General features: G+C 35.4%; 1 pseudogene; it reads left to right on the top strand.

The window, feature by feature from the left end:
• The first annotated feature begins 1,231 nt into the window (after window positions 1-1,231).
• On the top strand, window positions 1,232-7,266 carry LOC149188697 (caffeoylshikimate esterase-like; annotated as a pseudogene).
• The last annotated feature ends 250 nt before the right edge of the window (window positions 7,267-7,516 follow it).

Genomic DNA, 7,516 nt, shown 5'->3' with positions numbered 1-7,516 from the left:
AAGTTGGCCTTCAACACAACTTATCATCTGTAGACAGATGGACAGAAAGAGAGGGTCAATAGGATATTGGAGGACATGTTGAGGATGTATGTGATCCATCAGCAGAGGAAGTGGGAAGAGTATCTCCCTTTGGTCAAGTTTGCATACAATGACGATTATCAAGAGTCACTGATGATGAGTCCTTTGGAGGCATTATATGGGTGTAATTGTAACACTCCCATTAGTTCGAGTGATCCAGTTAGCAAGGTACTGATTGGACCAGGTATGTTGGCAGACATGGAACAGGAGATGCAAGTGATCAAGAAAAATCTCAAGGTAGCACAAGGTAGCTACCTACAACGCACGATCGGTCACACGGGAATCATAAAAATTAAAAATCACACAACAACTCAGAATTGAGATATAAAAAATTGAAGGACTTTGACATTCACAATACCTACAAAGAGTATCAATTTCATTACTTTGACATTCACAATACCTACACAGAGTCTATTAATTTAATTCTCTTAATGTATTTTTATCAGGAAGACTTTGGTGCGTTTACTTCTTCGTATAGAGGGGCCATGGATATCCTGTATTGTAGGGCTTGACTATGACTAATTTGCCCTCGCGTTAGTTAGAAGCGTTGAAAAACGCGATTCATGGCCCCAATTGTCTTTAAATTGACGATATTGGATCTCTCTTTGCAATAGTAAACCTTCGTTCTAGTTTTTGTGTGTGGTGTTCCATAACGAATTCCTGAAGTTTTAAAGAAAGAGGATTGATTCGTTATATATTTGGGTGCAGTCTGCTGAGTTCATCTTCTGTAGTTGTTTATATGGTAAGCAATTTTGTTGAGGGTACTTCGCAATTTTTTTTCTTAGAGACAGTACATATTGAAGAGATATTATTGGAATTCAGATGCTATGGGTAAGACTCCATGAAAATTGTTATCCATGAAAATTGGCTACTGAAAAGTAGGATCTCTGCTTTTGTAATTGAATCTAGGCAACTGCAAAAAAAAATTGTGAGCATACATGATATTTCAGCCTTTGGGGGATTTTCATTATTGTTCGACCCACTATTTATTTAAGACTTTTAATAGTACAGTTCAAAGAATATTGAGTGCTTATAAATTCATATCTTTTTTAACGACAATATTTGAATCTCCGGTTTTTAACTTTTTCAGGAGCCTGCGAACATGTCAGGGGATCAACTCAGCAACGTTAAATAACTTTTTCAGGAGCCTGCGAACATGTCAGGGGATCAACTCAGCAACGTTAAATATGAAGAGGTGAATAACTGAACACTACCTTAATACTAATAAATAGACAGGCTGATTCGCTGATGTTCATTAAACTTAATTTTGATCCAGGAATTTATTGAAAGCTCGCGAGGTGTGGAGCTATTTACGTGCAGATGGCTACTGGCAGATAGAGAAGCCAAAGCCGTAATATTTACCTGCCATGGTCAGCATCAAATAGATTTCACTTTTCTGCGTCGCCATTTTTACCTGGAGGGTTGATTTTAAGAATATTTTAAAATTTGATGAATTAATTTTTTTTATATATGATTAGTATTAAATAGATATTTTCAATTCTCTTTAAAGAGTATATATATCTGATATTTTTAATTCTGTTTAAAGAGTATATATATTGATATAATCTTAATAGCCATCTTTATTTAGATTGCTAATTTTAAAAATATTTTAAAATTTGACGAATCTTTCTCTCTTATAATTTCCAAAAATTACCATATTGATAAGTTCAAAAACCTGAATCAACGATTTTAAAAATATTTTAAAATTTAACAAATTAAACTAATACTTATAAATTAGATTCCAAAATATCTCCAAAATTTACCATACCAATAAAGTCACCTGACCTTAATCTTAATCAGGATTCCATCACTCTGTAAATTTGTTAAAGTGATTGAGGATTCCATGACTATGTAAATTTGTTAAAGATTTTTGGTTTCTATTGTTTAATTTCTTTCTTTTCCTTCTTTTTCCTGTTTGTAGGCTATGCCATGGAGTGCAGCGTTTTCATGGAAGGTACTTTGACTGGCTCTATTCCTGGTTATTTTGGTTCCATGGATTATTAGTTAATATGAACAAGATGTCCATTTCTCAGCTATGTTTTCTATTAATTTATCTTCAAAACTAACAATCCATTGGGCCTATTCACAGACACAGGAGTGAGGCTAGCAAAGGCTGGGTATGCAGTATTTGGTATAGATTATGAAGGACATGGAAAATCTGGTGGAACACGTTGTTACATACAAAGCTTCGATGACCTTGTAACGGATTGTGCAACTTTTTTCAGAAGCATAGCTGGTACGTATAATTGGTATGTTGGTATATTTACAGTATTCTTAGTTATTATATAACGTGGGTCAGGGGTGTTTTAACGAGGATATGTAAAAAATACATAAATTAATTAAAATTAATTATATATACTAATATTTGTTTAATGTTGTTGAATTGAGGGTTTTTTTTATCTATATCAATTTTATGAGAGATTTTTGGGTGTAAATCACATGAAATTTTATTTGTCGAGGCGTTTCGAACCCACCAGTGTGGTTCATCGTCAGGATAAGTTGAAGAATCAGATTCAGTATGCATGTTAAATACTCTGAGCACAACATCCAACGGGTATAATCTTTGACCAAGCAAAGGCTAACTTTTTTTTTTTTCCAAAGGAAAAAACAGTAACTTTTTATTAAAAAATAATAAAGAGTTACACTAGCATATGCATTGAAGCATTTTTGAAAATATGCCCATTGGGCTCCAGTGCTTTCGCACCACATGCAACATTACACAGAAACTGTATTAGAGAAAGAGAAAGAAAGATAGAGAGAAGGGAAGATAAGAAGGGGAGAAAACTGCATTCCGATGGTGAGTAAAGCCTCACCCATCAGGTTTTTCTCCCCTTTTTCTTTTCAACCTTGCGCCACTCTCCTTGAGTGGGCTCAATCGGTGCTATGACCAGCTGTGTTTCTATATTCTGAGAGGCAGTTTCTTTGTCTGAATCTGAAGTATCTGAGTGGTGATGCCTTTTGATCCCTCCCATAATCATACCCTCGCTTGACTTCTCTGTGTAAATCTGTGTATCCTTGTTGTCTGATGTGGTTCCTTCCTGGTTCTCAATTTCTTGAGAAGCCTCGGTCTTCTCTGCGGGGATCTCTTCCTCCTCTGCTTCTGATGCTTCGTCCTTTGAATCTGGGGGTGAGAATCACCATCCTTTCCTCTGCTTCCCTTTCTGCTTCTTTTTACTGTTAACTTTCTTGGCTTCTGGGCATGAACTTTGCAAGTGACCTGTTTGCCTACAGGGCCTACATCTGAAGGCGGTGTTTTCATAATATAGGACTTGCAACCAATTTTGTTGTTTGTAGATCAGCCTTATACTGTCCGACAGCCCTTTACTTAAGTCTACTTCCACACATATACGTGCAAAAGTGTAGATTCTTTCATCGACCCTTTCCAGATCTGTTTTGATATATTTCCCTATGCTGTTCCCAATGCTTTCCAAAACTCGTTCATTCCAAAAATGAAGAGGAAGATTGTATAGTCTCACCCAGACCGGCATTTTGGATACAATCATTTTATTTGGATCAAAATCTGGAAACCAGGGGGTCATAAACAGCCCCGCTGTTCCCCAAAACCACGGACCAGTACTGATGACTGTATCTCTGACTTCCTTGGATGTAAATTTTACTATAAAGAACCCCTTTGAACATAGGTGAATATCGCATTCCATGGTCCAGCTGGTGAAGATCCAATGGAAGAGATCCAAAGGTTTAGGCCAAAAACTGTTGAAACGGCATATTAGGGCTTGCGTTTCATAGGACTTAACGAAATCATCAAGCCCTGAAGTATCTACATTGAGGGCTGGGGTTTGCTCTGATTGATCTACTATGTATGGCCTGGGTATGTGTCCGCCTTGGTCTGGAGAGGACCCTGAACCTCTGCTGCCCTGTAAAATGTTTTTGTAGGATAAGCCTCCCTTGGGTTGTTGCTGGGGTGCTGTTTTTTTCCCCTTGTCTCCCCCTGAGGAGCTTGGCTGTCCCTGAGGCAGGGCCCCTCCTTTCAATCTAAAGTTTAAAGTGATGATTGATCCTGGACCAATCTCATAGTTTTCCATCGATCTACAGTCCTGGAGGGACCGTCTACCACTGACCAGATGTTGGATCTGAACTGGGTAACCCATTTCTGCCCATATTTGTTGTTTCAGCTACAGAGAGGTGCTTCCTGCGTGTACCCATACTAAACGAGTTTTCCCCTGAGGGGGTTTAATCAGAATCTGAAAACAATTAGATGTTACCTGCTCTGGCTGTAAGCAAACTTCCATCTCTGGCCCCGATTTTAAGCGTTTGTCCTTTTGCATGTACGGATCTGCGAAAACTCTGCAGGATCTATTATTTATGCCTTCGATCTTCTTCCTGGACTCTAGCTGTGCATGGATATAGGCTAGATCTTGAAAATCCGAGCCCGATCTACAGAGTTTAGGCCCCTGCGTTGAATGGGGGAGCGGATCTGCATCATGCAGTCCCCCCCTGCCGTTTCTCCATACGCTCTGGGTTTCGCTGGATCTGACCTCTATACGCCTTACGACACGAAGGCATCTTTGTTCTAAAACGTACTTTATAAGCAAAGGCTAACTTGACACGACCCCGGGTATAATTATATTCTATAGTTAGTTTTATTCTATATAATACTTAAATTATTAAAATTAAATATATAATAGATAATACCCCTCATGTATAGCTAATTATTAATTTAATAATCATTTAATTTAATTTAATATTTATATATTTATAATAATAAATTATTAAAACTTTGATGTAAATTCATGCGTCTGTTTAATTGACCTACCTTAATTTTTAATTTAATACCCGGGGTCCTATCTAACTAGTTGTTTCCTAGTCAAAGTTAGTCAATATTCGTTAGTCAATAAATCTATGAATTTAATATATTATAGTTTTATTATATATAATACTTAAATTATTTTATTTTAATATTCATAGGAATAAAAATTAAAATAAATATAAAATGGTTAATACCTCTTAGGTATGACTAACTATTAATTTAATAATCATTTAATTTAGTTTAATAATTATATATTTATACATACATTTATAATAAAAATTAAATTAATTATAAAATTATTAAAAAAATTATGTAAATTCATACTTTCCTTGAATTGACTTATTTTAAATTTAAATTTAATATAATTATGCCCAGGGTCCTGTGTAAGTAGCTGTTTCCAGTCAAAGGTAGCAGTGGCTTGGTCAAAGATTATAGCCCTCGGAGTATTTAACATGCATACTGGATCTGATTCTTTAACTTGTCCTGAAGATGAACCACACTGGTGAGTTCAAAACACATCGACAAATGAAATTTTAATCTCTCATAAAATTGTTTAATATTGTTTGGGATAGTTTAATTGATAATAATCATGGAAATGAAGTTTTATCAAATTAGAAATCTTGAATTTAAATCTTGTATTATTTTCTATCTCAATAAAAAATTAAATTAAATATAATAAAAATATAATATTTACAAATTAAAAAAAAAATTATACACACTAAAAAATCAATATGGATTATATTACAGAGAGTATTAAGTATAAAAAGAAAGCCAGGTACCTTTACGGTGAATCAATGGGAGGATTTGTGGCACTGCTCATCCACAGAAAGCAACCCAACTTTTGGAATGGTGCTCTACTTGTTGCCCCTATGTGCAAGGTATTGTTTTTGAAGCTTTTTTCTTCTAGTTTAAGGGATTAGTTTAACTTATAATCATTATAATTGTAGGACATTATAGTAGTTCCATACTAATTAACTGATTATCCCATTCAAATTCTGTAACATTGATAAATATTATTTTATGCTTACTGCAGATTGCAGAAGAGGTAAAGCCCACCCCCTGGTTATCGGCATATTGAAAAAGTTAAATGTCATAATCCCAACATGGAAGATTGTACCTATTCAGAACATTATAGATACGGGCTTTAAGGATCCATAAAAGAGACAAAAGGTAATAATATAAATTAGATTATTGATCATTTGATTGGATTAATAATATTTAAATGTTAGAAATCTCAGGGTTAGTATATATAGTTGAATTTTGTTGTTAAAGCATTTTTATTATTAAGAGAGGTTTTAGTTTAAAAGTTATGTTTTTTTGTTTTGAAAGTTATAGAAATTTTGGTCAAATTTAGTAAAAAATTTGGTAGGGATTTTTATAAATTCAAGTATAATCTGTTAAAAATTTTAATTTTAGCAGTTTTAGACTTTTTTGATGGTGCTGACTCTATTACCACCATAAAAACATGATTCAAACACTTCATCTACAATTTTTTTTGTAATTTTTTTACCCAAATTCTGACCACTTTTAACCGTACAAACAATTCCTTCATCTCCATAAACTATTCTTTAATAAATTATCTTTTAATTCATCTAATACTTTAAAATCTGTAATGTAAGAAGTGAATTTTTTTATATATCTGCGGTGAACTGTAAACCACAGAGAACAAAAACGATTCAAATTGTGGAAATTAATTTGACTTTCTTGATTTGATGAAACACAGATTCGAGCAAACCCCTATGTTTACAAAGACAAGCCTCGTCTAAAGACGGGTTACGAGCTCCTCATGGCTAGTTTGGACATAGAGAAACGGCTGGACGAGGTACGGAATTTTAACATTGAATTCAATTATGTCTGAATCGCAACTTTCCTGGCGTTCTCATTAGAGAGATTATCATTGGTCGCACTGAATTATACTGTGCAGGTGAGCTTGCCTTTTCTGATTGTTCATGGCCAAGACGATAAAGTAACAGACCCATCTGTGAGCCAATTGCTGTACTCTTCGGCCAAAAGTTCTGACAAGACGCTGAAACTGTACCCTGATATGTTGCATGGTTTGACTTTTGGCGAACCCCCAAAGCACGTTGAATTGGTGTTCTCGGATATCATTGCATGGTTGGGCGAGAGAAGTGAAGCAGCAGGCCGGTGCCATGAAAACGCCCACTTCCAAAAGTCTAGCGTTTCTGAATCCGCCATGATGTCGGCAGAAAGAGAAAGAAAGCTTTCCAAAGACAGCCTGTCTTCAAAGAAAATGTTTTCTGGGTTTTACACCATCACATCTTAACTTTCATTCAACCGACACCGGGGAGATCCGTCGAATCTAAATAACTTTCATGTAACTGAACAGGGTGATTGAAAAAGTTCAGAAAGACATTGGATCTGCGTCACTGGGGTCCAATTATGGTGGCGGCCAGAGCTAACGGCCTGTCATTGGGCATTAAATGCCTGGCTACATGCGTTTTGGATAGCTTTTTATAACACCAACAGTATGATAGATAAATAAAAAATAATGACCTTTGTGTTAAAAAGTTATCCTGGAGCATGTAGTCAGGCATTTAATGCCCGTTAGCTCAGCTCTTGCCGTAATAGGAAATGGTTGGTTATCTCTGATGTGATGTATTAGTTTTAATTAGCGTAGGTGGTAGGCATTCATGAGTAAACTTAAAATGA

Source organism: Pinus tabuliformis, chromosome 3_1 (assembly GCF_031772625.1).
Source record: "Pinus tabuliformis cultivar Carrire ecotype Pingquan chromosome 3_1, CPIR1, whole genome shotgun sequence".
Classification (NCBI taxonomy): Eukaryota; Viridiplantae; Streptophyta; class Pinopsida; order Pinales; family Pinaceae; genus Pinus; species Pinus tabuliformis.
This window is presented reverse-complemented; position numbering and strand designations above follow the sequence as displayed.